Source organism: Rhincodon typus, chromosome 2 (assembly GCF_021869965.1).
Source record: "Rhincodon typus isolate 14 chromosome 2, sRhiTyp1.1, whole genome shotgun sequence".
NCBI classification, from domain to species: Eukaryota; Metazoa; Chordata; class Chondrichthyes; order Orectolobiformes; family Rhincodontidae; genus Rhincodon; species Rhincodon typus.
The window spans coordinates 9225802-9244416 of NC_063333.1; the positions used below are offsets into that span (position 1 = coordinate 9225802).

General features: G+C 40.7%; 1 protein-coding gene across 7 annotated transcripts in view; it reads left to right on the forward strand.

The window, feature by feature from the left end:
- Positions 1-18615, forward strand: part of zbtb47b (zinc finger and BTB domain containing 47b) — a 199225-nt gene that overhangs the window by 49693 nt on the left and 130917 nt on the right. For 2 of the 7 annotated variants that reach the window (XM_048613153.1, XM_048613161.1), the window contains exon 1: positions 957-1005. The exons of 2 other annotated variants lie outside the window; for them this stretch is intronic. The gene's annotated coding sequence lies outside the window, so the exon portion shown is untranslated. Of the gene's footprint in view, positions 1-956; positions 1006-14972; positions 14992-18615 lie in introns of those variants that run through there. 3 more of the 7 variants (XM_048613176.1, XM_048613170.1, XM_048613185.1) reach the window with 3 other exon arrangements.

The window sequence follows — 18615 nt, forward strand, 5'->3', positions numbered from 1 at the left end:
CGGGCCTAGACCCTTCATCAGAAAAGCTTTTCTGATGAAGGGTCTAGGCCCGAAACGTCAGCCTCTCTGCTCCTATGATGCTGCTTGGCCTGCTGTGTTCATCCAGCCCTGCACCTTGTTGTCTCGGATTCTCCAGCATCTGCAGTTCCTACTATCTCCGTGAATTCCTGTTCCTTGTTTTCATGCTGCTGCCACTTTTTTGTACAAAGTGTTATTAAGGCAAGATTATTCCATTTTATATTCCTTCTTTTAGGGGCTAGGGCTAGTTGACCTCGCTGCACTCGCCCTTTCTCAAAGGCTTAATCAGCACAGTTAACTGACTGAATCCTGTAGCCTTTTAGGCTGATAAAAACTCGGCTATTCACTGAACAAATTTCCAAAAATGTTGCAAAGGCTTGGTAAACTGTTGCTGAAGGACTTGCTCTTAATCCTACTTGCATTGAATAAAGAAGATTGCAATACACTGTGCAAAAAGCTGGGTGCTGAAGTAGCGAGAATAGTATCAGAACCTCATTTGAGGCTTGTATGCTCAGCTTCTGCTCTGTTGTATGTTTTCTGTTCTGGCTGCCTGTCGTTTAGTGGATAAATTCCAGTACATTCAATGGTATGATCTTTTCTGGCATATGTATGCTGAAGTGAATTATTCTGTACAGTTTCTGGCTGGATTTATTTTTTAAAATATAATTTTATTTGTGTAGCATTCAAAACAAAATTATATCAATATCCAGATACCAACATGAGCAGAGTGTAAAAGTGATTGCTTTCTCTCCTTTTAAGACCGCAATTATTTTCTTTAATATCTACATATCTTCGCTTCCCCTGCCTCTTTACCAACCATCCAACCCCAAACCCAAGCTCACACTGTTTGACTCCCTGTTAAACTGGGAGTTTTAGCTTCCTGGAGGTTGTTCCTAGTGATACCAGTGGTTTATATTGTTGCCATTTATTCTATTTCAGCCATGCTTCAACATTAAGTACCAACGAAAAAGCTACAGTAAACTCAAGGTGCAGTATTTATTTCATATGACATTATAAAGCTCTCCACCCTGCATCACTGTACCACACTATAATGCTGTTTATTCTGATGTATATGAATGAACTTTGTCATACTGAAGTTATTACTCTTTCCAAACTAATCAGTCTGCACTTGCACCACACAGTGTGGTAGTGATGCATTCAAACTAAGGAAATAATGAAGCTATTTGTGGAAATATCTGGTATGTTGCCACCTTCATAAGAGGCCAGAAATGAGAGTGAAGTCATAAAACAGATCTTTTAAAAATCACTTTACAGAAGTAAATGTAACTTGTGTTTATACTTTTAATATAAATAAAAACCTAGTTCTCATCTTAAGTTACTCTGGAGAAAGTGGTAGTGAGCTGCAGTCTTGAACCGCTGCAGTCCATGCAGTGTACGTAGACCCCCAATGCATGCAGTGAGTGAGGGAGTTCTAAGCTGGTGGCAAATGGAAGTCAGGCTGGTGTGTTGCTTGGAGGGGAACTTGCAGGTGGTGATGTTCCCATGTATCTGCTGCCCCTGTCCTTCTACATGGTAGTGCTCCTGGGCTTGAAAGGTGCTGCCGAAGAAGGTTTGGTGAATTTATACAGTACGTCTCGTAGATGGCACGTACTACTGCTCCTGATTGTTGGTAGTGGAGAGAATGATGTGGGCTGCTTTGTTCTGGATAGTTTCAAGCTTCTTGTGTTGTTGCACCCATCCAGGAATAGTCCCCATTTGCCAACACACCCCATTTGCCAACACACCCCTGGCTTGTGCCTTGTTGATAGTGGATAGACTTTGGAAAGTCAGGAGATAACTTAGTTGTTGCAGGATCCCTAGCCTATGACCTGCTCCTGTAGCCACTGTATTTATATGGCTAGTCAGTTCAGTGTCTGATTAATACTAATCACCAGAATGTTTATAGTGGGGATTCAGTGATGGTAACACCATTGCTTGAAAGGGTTCAGAAAAGATTTGCAAAGACATTGCCAGGGTTGGAGGGTTTGAGCTGTAGGGAGAGGCTGAATAGGCTGGGGCTATTTTTCCTAGAGCATCGGAGGCTGAGGGTGACCTTCTAGAAGTTTAGAAAATCATGAGGGCGTTGATAGGGTGAATATCCAAGATCTTTTCCGCAGGATAGTGGAGCCCAAACCTAGAGGGCATAAGTTTAAGGTGAGGGGGAAAAGATTTAAAAGGGACCTAAGGGGCAACTTTTCCTCTGGCAGCTCATTCCATACATGCACCACCCTCTACATGAAAGTGGTGAAGGCTGGTACAATAACAACTTTTAAAAGGCATTTGGATGGGTATATGAATAGGAAAGGTTCAGAGTGATGTGGACCAAATGCCGACAAATGGAACTAGATTGATTGATTGATTTAAGATATCTATATGGTCAGCATGGACGAGTTGGACTGAAGGGTCTGTTTCCATGCTTTACAGCTTGATGCCTGTGTGAATGTCAAGAGACAATGGTTAGATTCACTGTTGCTTGAGATTACCATTGTCTGGCATTTGCATGCTGCAGTTGTTATCTGCTTAGGACTTAGCTGCATGACCATGCATGGTGGAATAACCAAAATCATGGATGAGCAAGAATTGAAGGAGGGAAGATATTTTGGGGGTGGATGGGGATTATAGTGTTGATACAGAAATATGGAAACATGAAGGTGTGGAGGAACTTTAAAACCAGCGTAAGAATTTTAAAATTGAGTATTTGCTAGACTGGGAAGGAGTGCTAGTTAATGAACACAAAGGTGACCAGTTTGCCTAATTAACCTGCACATTGAATAGTTATCAGATTGTGTATTTGATCATCTTGGCAGATCTGTGCTCAGTTACACCTTGTGACTTCTAAACTTGACAATCGGGTCCCTAGCTGATTTCTGACATTCTATCCTCTAAATCTGTTGCCACCTAAGTCTCTATCCATTTTGTACTTGCAGTGTTGTTCTCTTATCACACTGTTTGCTAACTTGCATTGGTTCAGAGACAAGCTACATCTTTATTTAAAAATGTTTGTCCTTGTGTTAAAAACCCTCCATGGCCTTGCCCCTCTCTGTCCCCAGTTTTCTAAACCGTGAACTTTCCACCCTATTTGGCTGTGGGCCACCCTGCCACATGGCTCAGTGTTATACTTTGTTTTATAATGTTTCAAGTACCTTGGGATGTTTCTGTGCTTGAAAGTCATTGTCTATCTTAATTTGTAGCTGGCAGTGGTGATGGAAAGGGAAAACCCATCCCTTGACCTTGAGCTAGTCAGCTCTAATTATTCACTAACAGCACCTGCAAATTCTAATGCCAAATTGGCTGGTTTTTAAACCAGATGTGATTTTTGGGCAGTAATCTCTTAGCATTGGTGTTTTGTGTAGTGTTGCTGTTCATGGATTAATGCCTTTTTATTGAAAAGGCGTTAATTTTAAAGCTACTGTGGTAAAAGAAGGGTTGACCACATGTTGCATGTTTATGAACCTTTGAATGCTTTCGTTAAATGTGGATTCTGTGGTCAACTGACAGCCAAGAACAGAAAACTGCATTCATCAACTGGCATCAAAGGTGTTTGTAACATTAGTGCTGCAGTTTACAGGAAATCTCTATTTTAACTATGGATTGATTGTTTATATCCCCCACTTCCTCCTCACCTTTCATGAGCACAAGATATTTATGGAAAAGGAAAGCCGTTGAATCTTAGATCATCCGCTTGGATATGCTTCAGTTTCTCCCAATGTTGGTTGTTTAATGGTTCCATCATTTTTGCCTTGGTCATCCTATATTTAATGTCTTCATGTTTAACTATATTGAATTTCAAACTCTGTCCTAAATTTGCTAAAGAGAGATTTGCATTTATCTAGTGCTTTTTATGACCTCAGGCTATCCCAGAATTCTTCAATGTGCAATATACAATCAATGAAGCTTTTTTCAAAATATAATACAGGAAGCAGAACAGCAGATTCATGCACAGCAAGCTACCACAAACAATAAGATGAGAATGACCAGATCATCTGTCTGTGATGTTGGCCTAAGACGAATATTAAACAGGATATCAGGGAGAGCTCTATGTCCTTGCATCTATCTGAGATGTGCACGTGGGGGCTCAATTTTTAAAATCTTGTCCAAAAGGCAATGCCTCTGATAATACTGCGCTGAAGATTATTTGCTCAAATGTCTAGAGTGGGGCTCAAACCCGTGGTCTTTTCACCCATGCATGAAGGGCCATAGGTGACACAGTATCTCTGAAGTAAATTACATGAGAAGATTAAAAGATTTTTTTTCATCCTGTGATTTACCTCTGTGAACTGCTCCTTGGTTTATGGCTAGCCCTTGGGATCAGCAAGTACTGGGTGAATCAGAAGTGAATTGATTCAGTTTTGACAATGATGCTATGAGGCAGCACTGTTCTGTTCATTATAAATTTGCCTCACTTTTATATAAAATGGCAGTTCAGTTCAGTTCTCAAAAGATCAGTTTGTTCTTTGTCAGAGACATCACGTATCCTTGGGATTTAACCCTTACATGACCTAACCTGAAAATGGGCATTCTCCGAATTGTTTAATGGACCATGATTCTGTAATTAAATACCTGCAGCTTTTTGGCACAATCTTAAACAAAATGCTGCTGCAACTGCCTTCACATTGGATTCGGGGATAAAATTGGCTGCTAATCTGCTAGTTGAAATGTTCCATTTTCTATGGTTGTTTTACCTATGTTTAAGTTCCTCATAATGACATAGTCCATCTCTAGTTGAAGCGAAGCGAGAAACAAAAGATAGGTCTTTTAACTGAGATGAAGGGTTAATGGGTATTGAGAGTGAGGTGTAAAGAAAACTGAGAACTCTGAACCAAATCTTGGTTCAAAATAAGCCATATTAACAGAAGCTTTGGCAAAGGTTTAAAGTTGAATATTGAGTACATTGGGGTTCCAATGCAGCCTGTAAAATATATTTGCCTTCAGAAAGGCAGTACATGTATACACTGTGAACATTTTGTTTCCCTTTCTCCCCACAAAACCAGTAAATTCTATATAGCCTGAGTATCTGAATAGACTAATACTTGCAGTGCTGCATGGTGATTTTGCTAAAATATTGAATATTTTCCTTTGTCATTTATGAAAACAATGGTTAGTGTTTGTCAAACTGAGAGTTAATGTGAACTGTCTTGAAACCATGTGATTCTGCCTTTTCCCCTGGCTCTGGGAGTCCTTTCTGGTGGTGTGCAGTGATAAAAGTTATCAATCATAACAAAATAGGAGCAGGAATAGGTCATTCAGTCCTTTGACTCCATGCTGCCATTCAGTGCGATCAACAGCAACATTCCGGAAGCTTGACTGTATCCAGGACAAAGCAGCCCACTTGATTGGCACTATATCCACAAACATCCACTCTGTCCACCACTGATGTTCAGTAGTAGTAGTCTGTACTATGTACAAAATGCACTGCAGAAGTTTGCCAAAGAACCCTCGTGCCTTCTAAACCCACAAACACTTCCATCTAGAATGACGAGGGCAGCAGATACATGGGAACACCACCGCTCACAAGTTCCCCTTCACTATCCTAACTTAGAAACATATTGTAACTGTTTCACTGTCACTGGGCCAAAGTCTTGGAATTCACTCCCTAACAGAATTGTGGTCTATTGAGAGCACATGGACTACAGCAGTTCAAGAAAGCAGCTCACAACCACCTTCTGAAGGGCAACCAGGGACAGGCAATAAATGCTGGCCCAGCCAGTGACCTCCACATTCCATGAGTGAGTTAAAAAAAAGTGTGGCTGATCTTCTATCTCAACACATTTTTCTGCATTATTTTCATATCCATTTGATGTTTTCAATCTATTGGTCTTGGTCTTGAACATACTCGGCCAGTGAACCTCCACACCTCTCTGGGACAAGGACTTGAAAAGATTCACCATCCTTTGATTGAAGAAATTCCTCATCGCCATCCTAAATCGCCTGCCCTTTTATTCTGAGACTGCGTCCCCGGGACAAAAAAAAATTCCGATTCTAATTGTGCAAATTACGATTCCAGTTTACACTGAAGAAATTCCTCCTTTTCTCAGTCGTAAGTCGCCTACTTAAACTAATTCTAAACTCCATCCCCTGCTTCTGGACAGTGCCTCCCACTCCCACGAAGTGTCTGCTTTTAGTCGGAAGATTGATGTTTGCCTTCTAAGGATGGGACTTACTTAAACTAATTTTATTTATTTTTGTTTACTTTGTTTTTGCACTTATTTTGTAGTATTTCTCCATACTTCATCTTGCATCCCATTGCCTTCCGATGAAAGATTGCAAGGCTGCTTAAATACTGTCATTTAAGCAGTTGTTGAACTACTGATTTTAGCTGTATTTTTGATTTTTGAGTATTTTAAATTCTCCTTCGGGTCCTGCTGGGGGATTGTGGCATTGGAACATGTGGTGAGATCCGAGTCTTAAAATACAATTTGACCGCTTTTGTGTTCATCTTGGTTGGGCTTGCTGAGCTGGCAATTGACATGTAGCCAGAAGCAAAGCTTCTGAAATTGCCTTCACTTTTAGATTATGCTAGCTAAATGGTGCAACCTCAAACAAGTTGGCTGATGATGTTGGTTAATCTGTTGTTTCCTTTCTCCCTTGTTTGGCAAAGATATCAATAGGCACACCATAAATTGAGATTAGGTTAAATAGGATACAGATTTCATTATATCTTGTTTTACTGTAGCTCATGTAGTAATAATATTTTATTACCAAATTCTGTTTGTAAAGTTTTACCTGACCTCAGTAACTACTACTTGTATTTTTTTTATCTGTTCTATGAAGGTAATGGTTTCTGTAAGCCTTTAATTGATTTGAATAAGGACAGCGAGCCTAAAAATATTTTGCTGGACATAGTAAAAGTCTTGTGCTGGTGCCTGGCTGTGTTTTGCTGGTGGAAATACCACTTCATTATGTCCTTGTACTTTCATCTGTGCAGTGCACAGTGAGGAAAGTTAACATTTTGGAAATGGAAGTGAAAGTGGAATGCCTGCCCAATTCTGTGTGCTTCTGTAGTGAGGTCACTGTATTAAAGCTGCTGCTATTTATTGCCCAAAAATTTTTTTTTTCATAATTATGGTTGTCATTTCTTTATTCATTTATAGAACGAGGGGTCACTGGCTAGGCCAACATTTAATGCACATCCCTAATTGTTCAGAGAGCAGTTCAGAGTCAACCACATTGCTGTTGGTCTGGAGTCACATGTAGGCCAGACCACGTAAGGATTGCAGATTCCTTCCTTGAAGGACATTAATGAGCCAAATGGGTTTTTACACCAATCGTCACTGGATTTGTATTCATCATTAGACTTTTTTGAATTCCACATTTCTTTTTCTCCCGTTGAATTCAAATTCCACCATCTACCATGGCGGGATTTGAACTTAGGTCCCCAAGGCATTAATGGTGCCTCTGGATTAACAGTTGAGTGATAACGTCACAAGGTCTTTGCTTCCCCTGCTGTGGTCGCTGATATGCGTAGTTTATGTAATCCAAATAGTAGACATTCTTCCTTGTACAAAACAGCCTGTGTAAGATTGAAGGAGTGCAAGAAACAATTGCAATTATGAGACGTAAAATTTCCTGATGTAAGAAAATAACATGGTTTAGCCTTGGAAATATTAGGGGTTTTTCCTGCTAGAATAAATAATGTTCTGGAGTTATTTGAAAGAGCTGTTTAGGATGAGGTGTAATAGAAGTAGGCTGTTTTCAATGGTTGTCAGCTCTAGATAAGAGGACATAGAGGTCTCCACTGTAAGAGATTTAGGAAAGACAGCAGTTATACTTTGTATTTTAAACAGAGGGCTGTGAGCTGCGAAATGCATTGTGTGCGCACTTCAGATTAGCTTTACTGGGGTGCTTGGAAACGGTGAAGGTGTACAGGAACATTGGCAGAAGCTATTTCTTTATGGAGTATTTATACTAAAATTGACTGGCTGAGGGAAATGGCTGTTTTTATGCCACCATTTATTGTGAATGAATTTTGGAAAACAAGAAAATCTATATAAATACCAATGAAGGTGAAAAAGTTAGGAAGCAAAAGGTTAAGTGAGTGAGAGGTAAATAGAAGGCAGACAAAAAAGGTTCGCCGGAGAATGTGCTAGTCTTGACCCACTGAATCATATTGTCATATATGGGTTTCAGGTTTGCATGTTCAAGTTCTTCTTGAGACTTAAGTGAATAACCTGGGTTGGCACTGCACTGCAGCATGAAGGGAGTCCTGCAGTGTGGAATGTGCTGTAATTTGAATGCAGGAGAGTTTTCTCCAGTGTCCTGGCTAATGTTTATTCCTCAAATGGCATCACTGAAAATAAATTCTGGGCATCGTAATATTGCTGATTCTGGGAGCTTGCGTGTAAATTAACGGTCATATTTTCAGTTCTGAGGAAGGGTCAGCGGACTGGTTTTTTTCCTTCACAGATGCTGCCAGATCTGCTGAGCTTTTCCAGCAACTTCTGTTTTTGTTCCATATTTTCTATATCGCTAGATTTCAAAAATGTAATTGGCTCTAAATTTGTTATGTAAATGCAAATGCAAATATTTCTTTGCGCCTAGTTTCTGACTAGCATTGGAAGGCAGGGTATTGTATCTGAGGGACCTTTCACAATGGAGGAGTGCAGTATTTTGAGATTGAGTTGGTATCCATCACTAATTCAGGTGAAGCTATTATATTGGATTTTTAAGTGTGTGCATATATATGTATCAGAATTCATTCTGTCAAATTGTACTGAGGTAATATTGTTTCTGAGCTATTTTAAGTGTTGAGAAAGGTCCCCAGTTCAAACTCATTTTCTGCAGATTTCGAGAGTACACTGGGATGATTTGGCCAGATTCCTGCTTCTATGGCTACACTGCTAGAAGTGCACATCTGTCTATGCTTGGCCCAGTGCTAGGCCTGTTTGTGATTTCCTCCAGAGTTGGTTATCTTGCTGTATTAGTTGTGCAGGCTGATTTGCAAATAAAGGCTACATATTAAAGGGCTTTCAGGAATATGAAAAGAAAGAAAATTGGAGTGTGGAACAAAGTCTGTGTAAACAGATGCTTGGTAGGAGGTTTTTTTTACAGGATAATAAGACACCAGTTTGATACATACCTAGAAATAACGTTTCCAAGTCGGAAGTACTATAAACTCTTGTTCCAGTCACTAATCAATCTTGCTGAGATGAATGAAACTACTTGGCAACACAGCTGTGCAAACAATTGCTAAATTCAGCTAAAAGGCTGAAGTTATAAGGGTGTTAGGGGCTACTTTTTGAGAGGTAAAAAGTAACCGAATGTATGTCAGAGCTGCTACACTTAGTTTCAGTCAATAAATGTGGAGCTGGAAAAGCACAACAGGTCAGACAGTATCCAAGAAGCAGGGAAGTCAACGTTTAGGCTGAAACCCTTCGTCAGAATTGGGGAGGGGACCCCAGAAATAAATAGAAGAAGAGGTGTGGGGCTATGGGGAGGGTAGGTAGGATGGAGGTAGGTGGATGCAAGTATGGGGTTATTGTGGTTGGTCAGTAGAAGGGTGAGTCAGAAGATGGACAGGTTGGGGGAGGAGAGCTTTTGAAGCTGGTGAAGTCAATATTCAGGCCGTTGTCCGGAAGTGTCCAAGTGTTGTTCCTCCGGTTTTTGTTTGGCCTCACTCTGACAGTGGAAGAGGCCAAGGATGGGCATGTCCCGGGGCATGGGAGGGGTATAGTTAAAGTGGATGGCAGCAGGAAGGTTGGGTTGGCTGGTACATGCAGGTGCCCCACGAATTGGTCCCTGAGTCTGCGTTTGGCCTCCCCAATATAGAGGAGACCACATCGGGAGCAGTGGGTGCAGTAGATGAGGTTAAACGTACAGGTGAATCTCTGCTGGATTTGGAAGGATTGTTTGGGGCCTTGGGCGGAGGTGAGAGGGGAGGTGTAGGGGTAGATGTAGTACCTCCTGCAGTTGCAGAGAAAGGTACTGGGTGTGGTGGATGGGTTGGTGGGGAGTATGGAGCTGACGACGGAGTTGCGTCGTGATCGGTCCCTGCGGAAAGCAGATGGGATGGGGAGGAGAATATCTTTTTGGTGGTGTGGCCTACTGCAGAGGTGAATAATATCATACATAAACAAGTTGATTAGAAAATATTAATGAAGGAAGTACCACTCTGACTGGATTCTCCTTCATGAAAGTGTTTTATTTGACAGTTGTGTCCTCCAATAGTAGTGTTGTGTTCGGGGTTTCTAAATCACTGTTTGGAAATCTTCTTGCCAAATCTTGCAAAATTAGCTCAAATTTAGCATCACAAACAGTATGGAATTATTTTAGGTGCATCCAAGTTGAATAACATTATCTGTTTGCTACCGTGTAAGGCCCCACCCATCCCTTACAAAATTGACATGTTTTTCTTGGCTTCATCCCCAAATCTATCTTTTTCTGAAACTGTGCATCAACTGTTTGTTGTGGGAAAAGTGATCATGCTCTTGAACAACTGCTTACCAATATAGGACAAAGACAGAATATATCACGGGTCTTCTGGGGTAGCGCTCTTTGTTTGCTTGTTTGTTTGATTATTTATTTATGTATTGATTTAAGTGCGTAGTCACCCAGATGAGCAATAGCTTTGCCAGTGGTGACATTGAGTTCTTTAAGTCCACTTTCAAGTTAAGTCAGCAGATGCTCCTTGAGAGTGTAAGTAATTGTCTGGGTTCCTCCATAGCTGCAGCTGGGATGGTCTTGATGACCTCACAAATGTTGGCTGGCTACTCAAAGGCCTTGGCCAGTGAGGGAATTGCATAGGACTGGGCGTTGGGAAGGTGAGGTGGTGTGTATACCTGTGATGATGCATATTGTTGAATTGCACACTTACAGGTATAGTGTGGGTAGGTTGGTACCACACTGGGGATCATTATTATACAGTGGCAAGACCATAGTTCCTTAGAGTCGTGGTCATGATGCTAATGAAGTATGACCAGTTTACTGAGGAAGCTGCTGCAGGTTTTAACTTCTTCTACAGTCTTGATGAGATGGCCTGTGAGTAAGAGTCCCGTCAAGACTGAAACAGAGATAAACAGGGTTTGAGTTTTGTTTCAGCCTCTGGTCATCCAAGGTGATGTTCAGTTCCTTCTTAGTATTAGTGTTGTGAAGGTGAAATGTGTTAGCGACTGTTTTAGTGATACTTGGCTTCAGGAACCATGTCTTGCAGAGGTAGGCCAGCTGTGTGATATTCTTAATTAGTTCATCTTGCAGCCATGGATGTCTGAATCTTTATCCCACAACAGATGCCATCTTCATGGATAAACTTCTAGGACCATGTGGGGGTATCACCCTGAATTGAGCTTAATGTTGAGCATGCTGCATGTATTTTATTTTTCTCAAAGCATATGTTGGCGTTTTATCCTTCTTGAGATTCTAGTCACAGCCCTCCATTCAGAAACGTACCCTTCCACTGCTATCCTCTGTCTTCTATGACCGAGCCAGTATTTTTTTTGTACATCTTGCAAGCTTACCTCTGACCCTGTGCGACTTTACCTTCTGTATCAGTTATAGGAGCAGAATAAGGGGCAGAATTAGGCCATTCGGCCTATTGAAGTCTGCTCCACCATTTGATCTTGGCTGATATGCTCCTTACCCCCATTTCCTGCCTTCTCTCCATAATCCTTCAACCAATTAAAAATCTAACTCCTCCTCCTTAAACTTACTCACTGTCCCAGCATCCATTGCACTTTGGGGTAGCAAATTCCACAGATTCACAACCCTTTGGGAGAAGTAGTTTCTCCTCAACTCAGTCTTAGGACAAGGGGTAGTAAGTTTAAAACAATGACCTGTCATCCTAGAATGCCCTACAAGAAGAAGTATTGCTCCACATCTATTTTATCCATATCTTTTATCATCTTGAATGCCTCAATTTGATCTCCCCTCATTTTTCTAAATTCCAGAGAGTATAGGCCTTAACTGTTCAATCTCTCTCCATATGACAAACCCCTCATCTCTGGGATCAATCTAGTGAATCTCCTGAACTGCCTTCAATGCCACTATATCTTTCCTCAAACAAGGGGACCAAAACAGTGCACAACACTCCAGGTGCAGTCTTACCAATGCCTTGATAGTTGCAACTATGCTTCCTTGTCTTTATACTCTAGTCTAGGGCTAGTTGAGGATTTTTGTGTAAACTCCTTGAATTGAATAATGCAAGGTCTGATTTCTACCTGAAGGAAGTGCTAGGTATTGTAATTTGGAGTATTTGAATTAAAGTGTATTGAGAGTTTCAGTGAAGCCTCGCTCTGTGGATTGGTGAGGATAACCCTGCAAAATATTTTCGAGCTTGTAGTTCATGTCATGATTAAAAAGTAGAGATGAAACCTAAACCCAGATGAATCTACACACCCACATTATGTATATTTTTGTCTCTTGAAAATATTGGTTTTATAGAATGTAGTGTGAGGTTGGAGTTGACCTTTACTTCACAAACCGCAACGGCCTTTTTAGTCTTTTGAAAGAAAAACTGTCATTGTTTTCCTCTGTTTTCAGACTACCCCAGCATAGGTACCTATTGAGTATTTCCTCTGCCACCCACACCTTGGCCTCTTCACTAGCACAGCAGAAATTTCTGGTAGAGGCAGGAGGACGCTGTACTTGTTTTTAAATCTGAAAGTTGCTCATTGTTTTGTCATTAAATTGGTTAAGACTGTGTGCGTGAATGTAAACTTTCAAAGTTTATTAAAAGAGATGCTTTTTGCAAAATAGGCTTTCTTTTCAACTGACTAAGTTAAATTTCTGCTGTCCATGCTTTGGACATTTCAAGCAGTTAGTGCATTAAAGAAACAAAATATTCCTTATTTTTAAAAAAAGTCCACATTTCCCAAATTCTGGCAATATTTACTTTTTATCTGGCTCTACCCATCTGAGAAAGGAAAGACGCAACAATCCACATGTTTGAGTTGGGCTGTTGGAATCTGCTTCCTCTCTGCTATGGGGTTGTCTCTCTTCCATGAAAGTGGGTTTCACAGGTCGGGGTGCATCTTCTGGATCTTTTTGGGTTGCAATGCAATCTTTTGCCACAAGCCTTACTGCAAGACTGAGAGTCTTCATTGAGGGGGTGGCATCCAGGTGTGTTGTTGTTTTTAAATTCTCTCTCCCCCCTCCCCCCTCCCCCCCGCGCACACGTGCGTGCACACACAACCTTCCGAATATTGTGCTAGCCTTTGGCCAATGGGGTCATGAGTGGAATGCAAAACCTTCATTGGGGTCACACAAGCACCCCTCACTGTTGCTATGCAGGAAGGTGTAAAGTGCACGTCCTTGGGTGTTGACTGGACCAAGGTGCCAGAAAGTCTAATTGCTCCTTCTCCAATACACTGTCCTCAGGCTGGTTTCCACTGTTCTCTGTAGTTGATAGCTGGTGCTTAATTTAGTGTGGCCAATTTTCTGTCAGGTCCAATTTCTCCTGCTGTGAGTCAATTTAGAATATCTAATTTTCAGTCCGTGGTAGTTTGACCGCATCACCATAATCTGGTATGTTGGTTTTTATTGCAAGAAGATTTGAGTATGGGAATAATCATGTCCTACTCTAATTATATAGAGACTGAATGAGATCTCACCTGGAGCATTATGTGCAGGTTCGGTCGTCTTACCTATGGAAAGGTAAACTTGCCATGGAGGGAGTGCGCAGCACCACCACCAACGCCCCCCCCCCCCCACCCCACCTCAAATTCACCAAGCTAATTCCTTGGATGGAGGGATTGTCCTATGAGGAAAGATTAAATAGATGTGTTTTACGTTAACTTGAGTTTAGTGAAATGGAACATCTCATTCACAGTTCTTACAGCAATTATCAGGGTAGACATGGAAAGAACTGGCAGGATCTAGAACCGGGGGAAATAGTTTCAAAATAAAGGGCAGGCCATTTAGGACTGAGATGAGGAGGAATTTCTTTTAAATATGGTGAATCTTTTGAAATTCTCTCTCTCAGGCTGTGGAAGCTCAAGTTCAAGACAGAAATTTGTATATTTCTAGTTACTAATGGTAGGTGATTTTTTTGGAATCCTCTCAGAGGATTGTGGAGACTCGGTTTTAGAATATGTTTAAAATCAATAGATTCTACAGGTTAAAAACATTATGGTATTATCCCTGTATCCAGGAAATGGTGTTGAGGTGGAAAATAGAGTAATCTTTTTACTCAGTGTTGTGACCTTTTGCCATTCTTTACCCCGGTGGGCTGTGGAAGCTCAGCCTTTGAGTATATTTAAGTTGGAGATTGATCAATTTCTGATCACCAATGCCATATAGGATTAAGAGGGTGGAGTGGATAAAAGAAATTGAAGTGTTTGATTAGCCATCATCACATTGAATGATGGGCAGTCTCGATGTGTTGAGTAGTTTTCTCCTGTTCAAGTGTTTCCAAGATTAGCCACAATTTAATTGAATGTTGGAGCATGCTCGAGGGGCCAAATGGCCCACTGCTCTTATTTCTTGTTCCTGAAGTGTTCTGAAACCTATCAGTCCCAGTGCACATTTATAAACTCCTTGAGCAACTTTACTCTCTGCCTCGCGAAAGTCTGTATTGCCCTTAGGTTATATGTCTTTTTGTAGTTTTTAGAGATTGCATGATGTAACAGATGAAAAGAAGAAAAAATCTGTCTCTTTTAAGACCTGCATGCATTTCAGTTGCTACAAAGAAATTATGAGTTTAATTTCCAAATGCGTAGGAGAAATTGAATGTATAAAAAGCACCAGTGGGTAGTAATCTGTATCTTGGCTTGAGATGCTGAGCATTGATAAGATTTCAGTAAAGTTGGGGAGTAACCTTTTAATCAGCATTGCTGTAGCTGTTTTTTTTAGTTAAGTAGGTGTATGAAACATTTGTCCTGTGAAAAGAGCTCAGCACGGAGTTAACTTATTTTTTGAGTGTATATGGTAATTTTCTAAGAGAAATTGCACTGGGGGCAAGAGGTGTTTTAAGTTATATTTACTGCAAAAAGTAAAATGTGAAGAGTGGGGCGGAGGTGCTTTGTCTTTTTCTACTCTTTCTCGGTAAGTTAATTAGTTGGTAAGAACCTGCTATTAGGTACTGTTTTTAAATTGCTGTAAATTAGAAAAACGTACTAATTAACAGGAAGCAACAATGCTTGAATCTCGGAATGAAGGAAAAGTAAGTTACCTGATGCAAAATAAAGTAATGCAAAGGAAGTTAAGTTGACACACGGCAGCACAGTTCAGTCAGGTGGAATATGTCGCCTTTAATTTTTGGGTAGTCATGAAACTTACTGGTGTGCTAGGTGATCACGTGAGCAAGAAGTACTGCCAACTGAAATATGTTGAGCTCTTGGTTTCAGAGATTTAATGGTATCTGGAATCACCGTAGCGCATCTGAGGCTGAGAGTGAGGTGACTAGGACATTCAGAAAGGTGGTCACACCGCAGCTTAAATGCGGAAGGTTGGAGGGACAGCAAAGAGGAATTATGAGAAAAAACTGGCAGCCAACATGAAGGGGAGATCCCAAAATCTTCTATTGGCATGCAAATAGTAAAAGAGTGGTAAAAGGCAGAATAGGGCTGATTAGGGACCGAAGAAGGGACTTGCACATGAAGGCAGGGAGCATGGTTGAGATGTTAAGCTAATACATTTGCATCTGTCTTCACCAAAGAAGGCTCTGCTACCCAGGCAGTGTTTACAGAGGAGACAACTGAATCAAAATTGATAAGGAAGAATTGTTGGATGAACTGTTGGTACTTAAAAGTTGACAAAGCCCTGGGACTGAATAGATTCATCCAAGTAGGATATCATACAACATGATTATAATTGTAGGGACACTGACATAACCTTTTCAGTTCTCCCTAGACTGGAGAATTGCAAACATCGCAACCTTGTGAGCATAAACCCAGCAATTACAGACCAGTCAGTTTAACTTTTAGTAGTGGGGAAGCTTCTCAAAACAATTATTTGGAATCAAGTTAGTATGGACATGGTATAAGATTAGTCGATTAAGAAGAATCAACATTGATTTCTGAAGAGGAAATAGTGTTAGTTAAATTTGCTGGATTTTGTATTCTAGTCTAATGTACTTGCTGTTTAGTGTTGTCTCCTGTACATCGGGGAGATGAAGTTCAGACTTGCTTTGCAGAATTGGCCCAATTGGCATACTGAAAATACTGTAATTTCTCCTTGCTTTTAACTGTGTTTTTACTTGATCTGGATCATACAGGCAGGGTTAATAAAGCTATTTTGATAAAAGCAAAATATTGCAGTTGCTAAAATTCTGAAATACCGAATGCTGGAGAAGATCAGTTGATCTGGCAGCATCGATGGAGAGAATTAAGAATTAATGTTTCAAGAGTGGTATGACTCTTGTTTACAACAACTGTTTTGTTGCCCTGAATGTGTGAACTGTAGTGCAGCTCCCTCATGGCTGGGAAAAAAATCAACTGTCACTTTTGCCTCTGAAATCATGAGGCCAAATACACTATGGAGGTAGTTTTGGGCTTTGTTTATGCAGGGTGCGTGATCTAGTGTGATAATGTAATTATTGCAGGACAAGGCAGCTGATTTGGTATCAGCTTGGCAGAATGATAGTATTGGTGTCCTAAAACAGAAAGTTGCTGGTTCTAACTGCATTCTAGGACTTTAGCATATGGTCTATACTGATAATCAAGTGAGGTATGAAGAGTGCTGTGTTGTTAGAGATACCATCTTTTGATTAAGATTTTAAAACTGTCTCTGCCTGTTCAGAGGATTGATTGAGAAAGAGGAGTGAGTTTGAAAATTAACAAGTTGAAAATCTTGTTGAATGATGGATCAGACTTGAGAGGCTACATGGTCTACTCCGGCTTCTGTGATCTTATAATGTTGAGTGTCTCATAGTCAGTATTTGAAGTGGAACTCGGTTCTTCTTGTGTGCTGGTTAAGCTATTCCTCTCAATAGCACCACAAATAATCAAGTTATCAGATTTATCTCAGCTTTATATTTGTGCAGCCTTGCAGTGTACAATTGACGAGCATGTTTGCTCAATATTGCAACTTGAAGATTCTATCAGTTGTGACATACTTCATGACACATGGTAAAGTTCTATATAAATTGAAACTCCTCATAACCAGGGAATCCGTACTGCATTGTAGTGATCCGATCATTTAACTTCTCTGTTACTGTACTGTTTCCATTGTTAGTGTAGATGTGGAGGGAAAATAACCTATTTAGACTGACATGATGACTCCCTCTGTCTTGTCTGTTATTGCATTCTTTGAAAGCATAGATTAGAAATTTGATAATTATTGGCCTCTCCCAATATACCATAAATCTAGCAGGTAATTTGGACTTGCGATTTATTGGGCATAAACTCTAGCGAGTGACATTCGGAAATATTGCTGCAGACACTCTCTCTTTTTCAGGATAGGTGAAATTGTTAGCTAGCTTACAGCCCCTTTGCTCAAACTGATTGCATTAATACATTAGCTCCTGTTATGTTCACCTGAACAGGAACAATGAGTCTTTCTAATTTAAATTCTATTAGCTTTACTTCAGGTAATGAAGGTTTCAGGAGGGCCCAAAAGCAGCAGAACTGGCACAATATTCAGGCTTGTGCTGGTGAGTGTCAGGTAACATTTGGGGTCCCATAAATTCCAGGCAACAGCCCTGTCTGCTAAAAGTGTATCTAACAACTTCATCCTGACATTCAGTTGTGTTAGTATCTTCTAATTCTTCCCACCATTAACATTCTGGAGGCTGGTATTGATCAGCAACTTAACTGGTCTAACTACATAAATACTATGGCTACGAGAACCGTACAGAAGCTTAGAGTGTTCTGTGGCAAATGACTTGCATCTTGACTCCCCAAGTCCTTGCCACCATTAACTAGGTACAAGACAGTACACTCCGTTTGGCTGGTTGAGAGAAACTCCTATACCAATCAATAAATTTGTCACACTTCAGGACAAAGTAACATGCTTGATTGGTACCTCCATCCACTACCTTAAACATTCACTTCCTCCACCAGCAGCACAATGTGGTCAACATCATGTACTATCTACAAGATACGTTGCAGCAACTCTGAGTCTGCTTTGACAGCATCATCCTATAATCTCTAGCAGTTAAAATTAGAAGGCCGTTAGGTGAATGGACATTTATAGCCACACCCAAGTCTCCCACTACCCAGACTTCGTAATGTTTCACCATTCTTTCATTATTGCTGGGCCAAAACCATGGAACTTTCTCGCTTCCTACCGTTGGTCTGGGTCGAAGTCCCAAATGCTCCAGAGGTGTGTAATATCTCTGAACAGATTGAATAGAAAATAGAACTCCTAAGGACTGAAGCTGTTCAAGTGCGTACTATCGCCTTCTTGATTTAGGCATGGGAACGGGCAATATATACTGCTTTTGACAGTGACTCCCACCTCCTCTGAGTAAAGTAAAATTCTACACACTGGTGTGGTGTGCTAAGGTTTTGTATTTGCTTACTGGCAATAATTGACAATGAGTAACAGAGGTGGTTATAGTCTCTTCTCGCCCTAGCCCACTTCTCACGATACACAATATAGGGATATCACAACTCTCACTAGTCAAGGTGCTGTAAGATTGACCATGTTTCTGAGCAGAATTACAGATGTGTGAATTGCTGTCAGACTGTTGTGTTTCAGAGATAGTAGGAACTGCAGATGCTGGAG